This window comes from Amaranthus tricolor, chromosome 8 (assembly GCF_026212465.1).
Source record: "Amaranthus tricolor cultivar Red isolate AtriRed21 chromosome 8, ASM2621246v1, whole genome shotgun sequence".
In the NCBI taxonomy this organism is placed as follows: domain Eukaryota; kingdom Viridiplantae; phylum Streptophyta; class Magnoliopsida; order Caryophyllales; family Amaranthaceae; genus Amaranthus; species Amaranthus tricolor.
Window position 1 is genome coordinate 19,036,231 of NC_080054.1, and position 11,947 is coordinate 19,048,177.

The window sequence follows — 11,947 nt, forward strand, 5'->3', positions numbered from 1 at the left end:
CCAACATCTAGGAGCTTGTCGTAAACCATATAATGACTTCTGCAATCGACAAACAAGACCCGGATTTGTAGTATGAAATCCAGGAAGAGGTTTCATATACACTTCTTCATCAAGGTCACCATGTAGGAAGGCATTATGAACGTCCATCTGATCAAGCTCCCAATTCTTTGCAGCCGCGACTGCTAGAAAAGCGCGAACAGTCACCATCTTAGCCACTGGTGCAAAAGTCTCATTATAGTCAATTCCCTCAACCTGATGATTCCCAAAAATCACAAGACGAGCCTTCAAGCGCTCCACAGTACCATCCGAGTTGTGTTTTATGTTATAAACCCATTTGCACCCAAGTGCATTCTTATCGGGAGGTAATTCTGCCATGACCCATGTGGCATTGTCCTCCAACGCAGATATTTCTTTTTGCATCGCTTCTCTCCATCCGGCATGAGTCATGGCCTCCCTGAAATTACGAGGTTCCACCCCTGCATCTAAAGCTGCAAGAAATACACGGTGTCGCATAGAAAAATTGATACAATTCACAAAATGGGCTATAGGATAAGAAGTACCTGAGGAGCATGAAGGAGTAGATGAACTCGTAGATGGACTCGAAAGAGAGATAGTGTGTGCTACATAGTCGCGGTGCCAACCAGGTGGATGTCGGTCACGGTCACCACGAGCAAGAGTGGTAGAGGAGCTGCTGCCGTGATCAGCCTGTGAAGCAATCGGCACAGCAGAAGCAGGATGCGAGAAGGCAGCAGGAGCAGATGCAGCGTGATCCGCAGGTGGACTGCGGGCTGCTGGAGTAGATGTGGGAGGACTGCGATCCGAACTGCCATGGTCAATCGCAGCCTCTCCTACCTCGAGTACAGTCTCAAGATCATCCAAGAAATCCGTGTCAAGTCCAACATTATTGTCATTTAAATCAGCAACTTGCGAATTAGAATCAATCAAATCAGACGCGGGAGCAAAAGGAAATTCATTCTCAAAAAATTTGACATCCCGTGACACAAATATCTCCCCCGACTTTAAATCATACACCTTCCAACCTTTTTGACCATGAGGGTACCCAAGAAAAACAAATTTCCGACTTCTAGGTGCGAACTTATCCCCTTTAGACTTCTGATTATGCGCAAAGCAAAGACAACCAAAAACACGCATGACATCAAAATCTTGTGGTATCCCAAATAAAATTTCATAGGGTGTTTAATTAGCCAACAAGCGAGAAGGGGTACGATTAATCAAGTACACCGGCCCAAGAATACACTCACCCCAAAACCCAATAGGAAGATTGCCCTGAAAACGTAAGGCTCGGCCAACATTTAGTATATGTTGATGTTTACGCTCAACCCGCTCATTTTGTTGTGGGGTACCAACACAAGAACTTTGAAAAAGAATACCCTTTTCAGTAAAATAGGGAATCATGTGTTTAAATTCCGTGCCATTGTCACTTCTCACATATTTCACAGTCACATCAAATTGATTCTTAATCGTAGCAAAAAACGAGCAAAAAGAGGAGTATACATCAAATTGATTCTTAATCATGTGTTAAATTAGGCTGGACTTATTGTGAATGCCAGCATATTAACGGGGAGACATAAGTGCACACACTTCATAAGCCAAGGAGATATATACCATCCCAAAACCATATGGCAATGGCAAGAAGGTCTCCAATTCCTTATAAAGTGTGCACACCATCTTTTAATTTGTCGATGTGGGATAAACCATCCCAACACCCCCCTCACATGCGAACTCCGTCAAGTTCGCATGTGGGAGTAATCAATTAGGATAGGAACGCCATTTTTTCCGGACCTACCATTTTTAAATTTTTGATCGAACCATCGGCTCTGATACCATGTTATGAATTGATTTTCCTTATCTTTGATTTAATAGATTAGTAAGGTTTATATACACAAAATATGGGTCTAAAATGTACAAAGGCTATACAATGGCCCAAAGTTAATTACCCAAATACACATAAGGCCTAACAATATATATATATATATATATATATATATATATATATATATATATATATATATATATATATATATATATGTATATATGTATATATGTATATATGTATATATATATGTATATATGTATATATATATATTAGTTATTTACATATATTCAAAAACTAAAATTAACTTAATATATAATATTATATCTAAAACACATCTTAAGACTTGACTGAACACCTCTATTTCAATTAAAAGGATAAGATTCATTTGAAAATTACGAAAATTAAATTTTGTTTTTGGTGATTGCTTTTTTTTTTTTAATAAAATTGCATTAAGTGATAGTCATAATAAGTAATCTAGAGAAATTAATATGAATTCACGTGGTGGTTAATTAATTATTCCCATTTATGACCATGGACCATAAAGATTGAAACTCATCTCAAGTTGAGCCAACAAAAAAAGTTGACGAAGTTTCTTGGGTTCCCACTTTCCAGGGGCCAGGATCATCTTTTGCCTTTAATTAATTTTCTGAGGCGTGTACGTAAATATATTAATAAATTTATTTTATTTTTAAATGCACGTAATTTATGATCGAATTTAATCATAATTAATTTCATTTTTGGATTATATAGTAAGCAGAGTGAGGGAGATGACTAGGTGAAATTTAAAACCAAGACCGTACATAAGGAAGATGATTAAGGATAATAGCTGGATTTGAGTGAAAAGTCAGATTTGAATTCTAGAAAAAAATGACTCCGAGTACGTTAATATATTTTGACTCCAAATCGAGTCGCAGGTGGATCTCAGGAAAAATCAAACGAATCACAATTGATCCAATTTAAAAAAAATAATCAAAATTCATTCGAACATCTAAAATTTTGAATGCACAAATCTATTTATAATGAGTAGTCATAATCATTTACATATACTCAATAAATATTTTTATTTTAATGGCATTTGGCAAATAGCTAGTTCTCCGAAAGTCGATATTGTTATTAAAGTTATGTCATATTAAAATATATTATTATTTTAAAATGATGTCGTAATCTGACTCCGCAAAAGATCCAAAAATCTAAATCTAAGTAAAGTCGAATTTAATAATATTCCGATCTGAGCCAAAGATGGAGAAAAAAAACTCCAACTTTTATTCAGAGCACACAAAATTAAAGCATTAATAACTAGATCGACCCATTTTCATTCCTAAAAATATTAAGATTAATAATATCAACTTTAATAACTTCAAAGTTGCACCTAAACTTGCTAGAAACTGCAACATATATCTTATCTAGGTAAGATATCTTTAATTAGTATTAAGTAATAGTGCTAATACTATTAAAAGCCGTATGAAAATAAAAGAGACAAAGTAAACAACTTTACCTATTAAATTATTGGAAAAATGGCACATCTAATATTGAAAATGTATTGGCATTGAATGATTTATTATGAAAGTGAAACTATGTATGGTCTATTAGATATTGCTAAAAGAAAGAATTAGAGATTTTAGAATTGAATTAGTGCATTGAATAGTTTGCCAAAACTAAATGGGACAACTTAAAAGAATTGGAGGAAGTAGTTTTTAACCCATTTTTATCACATTTTTAATTGCTTATAAACATGATTCAATTTTGAGCTAGGATGGGTACAGGTATAGGATCCTACCCAATTTCTTTGGATCAGAGTCAAATTTTGAATTTATGGGCAGTTCTATATGCACGACTGCTTAGGGTCCCAAAAATTAGGAAACTCAAATTTATTTGCAGTTTTTACTTAATTTTTTACTTTTAATAGATTTTTTTGATTATGAGATGAATTTTGTGTAATTATTGTTGTTTTATGAACGAATATTCAAGCATAAATTATTTCATTTTTATAACATAATTATACATTTTAATATTAAATATTTTTACTATTAATGCAATTTTCTTTAATAATTCATAAAGGACATAAAGGCTCATTTCAAAGAAATTGCAAAAACGCCCCATTACTTTGTTCGCCCTGTTGAGTTCAATCAATGACTATGACTATTATTAATTGAATTTGAATTATTCGCTTTTGATAAATTAATTAAATTAATTGAATTGATTGAATTTATTTTTTCCTAAATTGTTACATTTTTTGTCTTATTGGTTGTATTTATATTGCTAATAGTTGGCATTCGATCTCAATCAGTCAATTTTTGATGTCTTACTTTTATAAAGATATAATTTTTTAAAATTATTTTAGACTAAAATATTTAATAAGAGCATGATATGTTATTTTTAAATAAATTACTTTCTCTATTCTTTTTTGTTAGTTCTAATTCCAACTTTCTGCATTTTTAAAAATTGTTCACACTTTGAATTTTTACTATTTTATGATAATTTTTAGATAATTAATTCCATATATATTTTGGTTACAAGAATAATTTTGCTAAGTATATATACTTTACATGATAACCAGTAATATTAACATCAATAAATTATTAAATCTATTAACTATTTAATTAATACACACTTACATTAAAAAATTTTAAAAATAATTCTACAAACATTAATTTCTCTAAATTCAACGTAGAAATCAGTTTAAAAATAAAGGAATTTTTTAAAAGATGTCATTCTTTACATCTCTTTAAGTACATTGTTATTATAAATGAGAACAAGCACGTAATTTATGACTGATTAGCTACCTTTGACTTTGAGTAATCAATTTGCTGCATTAAATCATGAACATAGTTTTCATAGCAGCATATATTTAAGGATTATAACATAATTTATTTGGGATTATAACATAATATATTTAAAGCTATAACAATATATATATTTGAGGTTATAACATAATATATATTAGGTTATAACAACATATATTTGTGATTATAACATATTATATTTGGGGTTATAACATAATATATAGTTCGGTATATAATTAATAGTCTGTGTTTGAGGGTATAGAATTTTTATAACACCAAATATATTATATTATAACCCCCAATATATGTTGTTATAACTCCATATATATTATAGTATTACTTCAAATATACATTGTTAGAATTCTAAATATATTATGTTATAACCACAAATATATGTTATTATAACCCCATATATATTATGTTATAACCTCAAATATATATATTGTTATAACTTCAAATATATTATGTTATAATCCAAAATAAATTATGTTATAAATCTCAAATATATGCCGGCATAACACCAAATATATTATGTTATAAACCCAAATAAATGTTATTATAACCCCAAATATATTATGTAACTTTTCACATTACACTTATACGCGCGCATTAGTTTTTTCTTTTAAACTAACATAATGAGCTGGGCTTTTGAAAACCGTCTTTAGAAAAGACGGTCTCAAGTAAGAATTTTTTTTTTTTATTTTGGAACGGGAGTATTAACTATTAGGTTGTTCAACTTCCAACGGAACTACCATCTGGAAGTCTTAGAGAAGAACAATTCGTAGATGCATTCTTGCAGTTACAAGAAATATTAGCACATCAAGAAATATCAACATCATGTACTTTTATAGAGTTCATTTTTTCTCATCCCCATAATTCTTCACGTTTTAATTCCTACCTTCACGTTTGATTTTAAAACAAGAAATATATATATATATATATATATATATATATATATATATATATATATATATATATATATATATATATATATATATATATATATATATATATATATATATATATTGTGTGTAGAATTAAATAAGAAGGATTTTAAAACAAGAAGAATGAAAAGGATTTTTGTTTGATTTTGTTTTGTTACTATATATACAAAAAATGATATTATGTTATAAATTAAGAACATTCTAAAAATATATGCCATAGTTACTATTCTGTGTAACATAGTTACTTTTACGATTATGTGTTTTGGCTCAATCGTGACCATAGATGTAGGAAGGAAGGAAGCATCAACTTGGATAAGGTTACCCGGAGGAGAAGCAAGCTAGGAAGGGAATCCACTTAGGTTTGAAACCCCTTGACCCTGGTGGGATTGGGAGAAGAAGAAATTAAGAGCACTGGATATGGTAAGGCTGAAGCAGATATCTATTGTTGGGTTGGGCTTAAAAAAGACTTTGTTATTTTGTTTAATCCACAGAGTCTAGAGAGCAAAGCTGAACCAAGTTGGCCACGTAATGAGGTTGAATGAGGTACTGGAACTGAGATTAGAGGTTAACCAAGTAGAGAGATCGAGGGAGAAGAAGTTATCTGGTAAACCAATGTAGAATAGGAGACAAAATTCTTTAGCTACAAAGCATTCCCTAAGACAATGGATAGAAGATTTCGCTAGGGAAGGGCAGAAAGAACAGTCAGAAAGCTGGGTAATAGAACGATGATAAAGGGTACTTCTCGTAGAAAGAGCATCTCAAGCTAATTGACAAAGAAAGATGGATATACTTTGAGGACATATGGTATCCCATACGAGATTCCAATTAAAGGATGGAGGAGGGAGATTTTTGGATTGGTGGAGGAGTATAAGTCTCGGGAGTTGAAAAACTTCCCTTTTGAGAAGTTGCAAACCATCAGATCAGAGCCTGATTTGGATAAAGGAATATAAGAGATATGGTTGATGAGCCAGGAAGGTAGCAGGTAGGAAATGCAAGACAAGTTCCACATGTTATTAGCTAAACGGTCTTTAAGGGAGAGGGGATGGTCTTCAGGGCGTAAAGGGCCAACAAGAATGGATATTAGGGAGCCAATTTGAGACCAATTATCAAACCAGAGGGAGAGGTTAGAGGACAAACTTATATTACAAGTAGCTGATTTTTCGAAGAGGCCCAAACTTTCCCCAGATTTTTCTATATATAGGACCCTCGATTAAAGGGTTGAAAGGAGGAGTCTCTTTTTTGGTATTTGGCCCGGAAGAAAGATGAAGCTAATGACCCTCCAGAATGTGACTTCCAGCAAAGCTTGAGAAGAGCAATTTGATTGGAAATAACATTTTGTCTATTACTTAGACCTCCCAGGTTTTTAGGGGCAAAAATGTACTTCCAAGTAACAAGGTGGGTTTTCTGGGGGAAGAGACGGGGGAGCCACAGAAAAAGTTTCTAATGATTTGGTCAATCCTTGAGCTTAGGGCTTTAGGGAAACTTATGCAAGATGAAGTGTATGGGGGAATGGTGTTAAGTACAAAGTTTATGAGCACAAGGCGAACAGCTTTGGAAAGAAGTTTTGATTTCCAGGATGCCAGGCGTTAAGAGATTTCACAGGTTATGACATTTAGAGAGGAGAGAGAAGGGCACTTATCAAGGAGAGGAAAGCCTAAATGAGAGCCAAGACAATCATAAAAGGGGATAAAGAGGAGGGAAAATATAGCATTCTAGGTTGCGGGAGGGGAATTTCTAGAGAAACAAAGGGTACATTTGTCGAGGTTAGCAACCAACCAGATTCTGAGCTGAAATCAAGGAGGACATCTTTAACAGCAGAGATGGTTTCAGTGTCCGCTAGTCCAAAGAGGAGAAGATCATCAGCGAACATAAGGTGGGAAATAGAGACTTTGTTTCCTTTCAGGGAGAAGGGTTTCCAAAGTCCTCTATCAACAACGGCCTCAATTTTCTCAGACAAGATTTCCATGCATATAATGAAGAGGTAGGAGAAATGGGATCGCCTTGTCGAATCTCTCTAGAGGGGAAGAAAGGGGAAGAAGGAGACCCATTAATTAGAATGGAAATGGAGGAGGAGGAAACACAACCCATGATAAGTTTACAGGATGACTCATCAAACCCATGGTGGAGGAGAGATTGTCTAATGAAGCTCCACTCGATACTGTTGTAGGCTTTTTTGAGATCAATCTTGAGAGCAAAAACGCTTTTCCGACCCTTTTTGACACGCATTGAATGAAGGATTTCAGAAGCAATTATATAATTATCCTCTGTCCCCCTTCCTGGAAGGAAGCTATTTTGTTAAGGACATATGAGAGAATTTAGCGCAAGACGAATCCTAGGCACCAAAATCTTTGAGATAATCTTGTACACTGAGTTACAAAGACTAATAGGATGAAATTGGCTAGGATTAGATGGGAGATTTGTTTTGGGGATAAGAGCAAGAAAGGTATAGTTGATTTCTGGGTTGATTTCCCCCTGAAGCAAGGTTTTTTGGACAAAAGAAACCAGGGAGGACTCAATGGGTAACCAATGTCTTTGATAGCAAAAGGCAATGGCACCCATCCGGGCCAGGGGATTATAAAGTTGGGAGGGAGAAAGCGGCTTTCTTGATTTTTGTAACACCCTCAGAATAGGTCGAACTTTTGAAAAAACCTTTAATGAAAAACATGAGCCAAAACCTACTCATGGGAGTATTACCGCCACATCTATTTCTAATAAAATAAATGTAAGGTTTAACGACTAAGAAATAACTTAATAACTTTAAATCCAACAAAGGGTCTTACAACATAAGAAAAGATTGAAACGCAATCTATGTTCATATAAAATTTAAACAACTTAAGGTAAATTTAAACTGAAATACGACTCTAATAAAAGCTATGTTTCTAGGTGATCCTCACTCCACAATTCTCACGCAATCAATAACCTGCAACATAAGAATGCAAGAAAAACAAGGGAAAAACTCCCAAAATCAGGAAATTGAGTAATTCCAACTACATCCCATAAAACGATTAAGTTTGAAAATGATTTAAGAAAATACAATATAATCAAATTGAAATAATTTTAGAAAATAATATATAGCTGAATTTAAAAAAAAACAATTTGTGAAAACAATATATATAATATCACATAAACCAATTTATTAATTTGATACTTAATAATGACAAACACATAATCAATTTTTAATTTGAAGGAACGAGAACGCCAGTAGCCCAAGGCTTTACCCTTATACCTACTTCATCAAGAGGTCGTCACCCAAAATAATTCAAGGCCAGCAGAATAGTCTCAGGGAACCCTAGTGTGCACACCCCTTCTACTTGGATTACAACAAATAGAAGGAAGACCAAACATCGTATCAAGTATCAGAAATAATAATACATGTCGGCAGCTATACTAACCAAACAGGAAAACCAGTTCATCACCCTTATACTTGGTTCACAACAAATATAAGAGCTTCATTTGCCTCGTGTTACACTTTATGTGATTTAATATATTTTAATAATTAGTCACGTGCACACAAACATATAATCAAACATACATTATACATTTTATTATATGATCATAGGTTTTCCCAAGAAAAATATATCTCAAGAATATTCAATTGCAATATTAATATCATAATATTTTTCTCCCAAATTCAATCGCAATTAAAATCATTATTAAAATAATAATATAACTTTCATCAAAATAATAATATTATAAGTATTTCTCTTTCAAATTAAACCGTATCTAATTGCGTTATTAAAATAATAATATAAATTTTATCAAAATAGTAATTATAAATTCAAGTTTGACAAAAATAATAGTAGATATAATTTAAGAATATATAAAACATAATATCATACAAAATAATGTCATATAAAATCATGCATTCTATTTAAACACATTAATTATCACTTAGCACATAATATTAACGGGATAGTCCTAATTAGATAGACATTGAGAATTACCTTGTCACGCGATCCTAGACAAACGTACGCTCCTAATATTCTTTGTCTACGAATTTGTTGTCTACATGATAAAATAATATATCTCAAATTAATACCCCGATCAACCCAATCGAAATAAATAAATTAAAAGACTCTCGATTTATATTTTATAATTTATTTAAAATGAAAAATTTTAAAGAATAGTAGTAATAGTTTTAAAAGAAAAGGATAAAGTTTAAATAATAAAAGGATTATAATATACACACACACACACACACACACACACACACACACACACACACACACACACACACACACACATATATATACATATACATATATATATACATATACATATATATATACATATATATATATACATATATATATATATATACATATATATATATATATACATATATATATATATATATATATATATACATATATATATATACATATATATATATATATATACATACATACATATATATATATATATATATATATATATATATATATATATATATATATATATATATATATATATAAAGGTGCTTTAGAAAACTTGGGAAATTTGGTACTGGTTACCAATACCCATGAAAAGAAATAGGGGAAAGAAGAGAGAGGAGGAGAAAGGGAGAGAGAGAGAAAGAGGGAGAAGGAAGAAGGTGCCGGCCGGCGGTGGCTCCGGTGGCTGCCGTCGCACGTCGGTGGTATCCCGGTGACCGCCGTATCGCCGGAAAATTAAGGTCATAAATACTTTTCTTTTTTTTTTCATTTTTCAAATAAAAGATGGGTGTTTTTCAATTAATAGCATAAATTTTTTTTGGGTTTTGAATAAAAAAAATTTCTAACAAATAGATGAAATTCATACCTTTAGTATCAAAATCTTGCCTTTTTTTGATTAAATTTTAAGCAATTGGAAGATGGAGGAAGTAGTTTGTAGGAGAAAAAAGAAGTGTGAGTAATAATGTGAATAAATTAAGGGTAATTGGTTTAATTTATAGTGGGTAAATGAGGTTAGTTATAAGATTTAGAGGGAGAAGTGGAAAGTTATTTGTTAATAGGGAGTTATTTTTTTTTTTAATTTCTGAAATTTGTTTTTATAGATTTATTATTACTATTGTATTTATCATTATTATTTTTCTTTTTTTTTTTGAAAAAAGCGGATGTTACAATTTTAGCAAGAGAATGGATGTGAGATATGAAGAGTGATGGGTTAAAGGAACTAGAAGTATGAAGTGGAGATGTAGAGAATTGAGAGGTAAAGAGGGAATAGAAGTACGAGCAAAAGATGGAAGAGATGTTAACGGGATCAAAAGTAGGGATGCCCTAGGCGTCTAGAATTGATTCAATCCTATTTCTTTTCCTTCTAAGGAGCACTGATTTGTAGAAGAAGGTTGTGTTACGATCACCACCTTGAGTCCAGGAGTCCCTAGCTCTAGTACGCCAAAACTCTTCCTCTTTGAGAAGGATGGAGTCTAGATCAGCTTATATAGATTTATAAAGACTCCATAGGTTACTGGAGTTAGGATGAGATTCCAAGGCCTTTTCAATATCAACAATCCTATTCCTAAGGGAATATTTCTCTTTGAAGATATTACCAAAGGAGTTATCTTATCAGCCCAAGATTCAATACGTTGCGTGAGGAATCGGAGGTTCGAAAGGAAAGAATCTGAGTTAGAGGACCAAACCTCACTAACAAGGGACCTAAAAGAAGGTTTAAGGTATCACATAGGTTCGAATTTAAAGCTCTTATTTGGAGGTTTAGGCCAAGGTGGGTTGAGATGGAGAAGGATAGGGGAGTGGTCAGAGTTGAGTTTAGGCAAGTTAAGAGTTTTGGCGTTAGGAAAAACTCTAAGAGAGAAGGGGAGGCTAGGGCTCGATCAAGACGTTGAAAGATCGGTGTATGTTTCCTCATGTTGGACCAAGTAAATCTAAGGCCATTACATCCCAAGACCGTCAAGTTGCAATCATCCCAAAAGTCCAAAAAAGCTCCCATTTTCCTAAAAGATGGCGTGATTCCACCAAGTTGCAATCTAAGGCCATTACATCCCAAGAACATAGATTTGTTTTATTTTAGTGAAATTAAGGGTGTACAGTCATTTTTATCCTTCTCATTTTCAACACCCTTCTCATTGGGTCCTGAGATTTGATAGGTCTGGAGCGAAACATTTAATATGGGCCCTCTAATTATTATATATACTACTATAGACTCTCTAACTATTAAATATTAAAGCGTTGTTTTTGTAATTTTTTAAAAGGCAGAGGCTTCTCTTGCCCCTTATAGGGTCGGCTCTTTCTTTAACTTTCGTCTTTTCTTTATTTTTTAAATAAGTAAATGGTTGATTCAATAATAAAATAATTAATTTCTTCCTTTATTTTAATTAGCTTGAATTTATATCTGTATGATTCATCTTTATAAGATCATAGTAATAGTTCCTAATTGCAACTTTT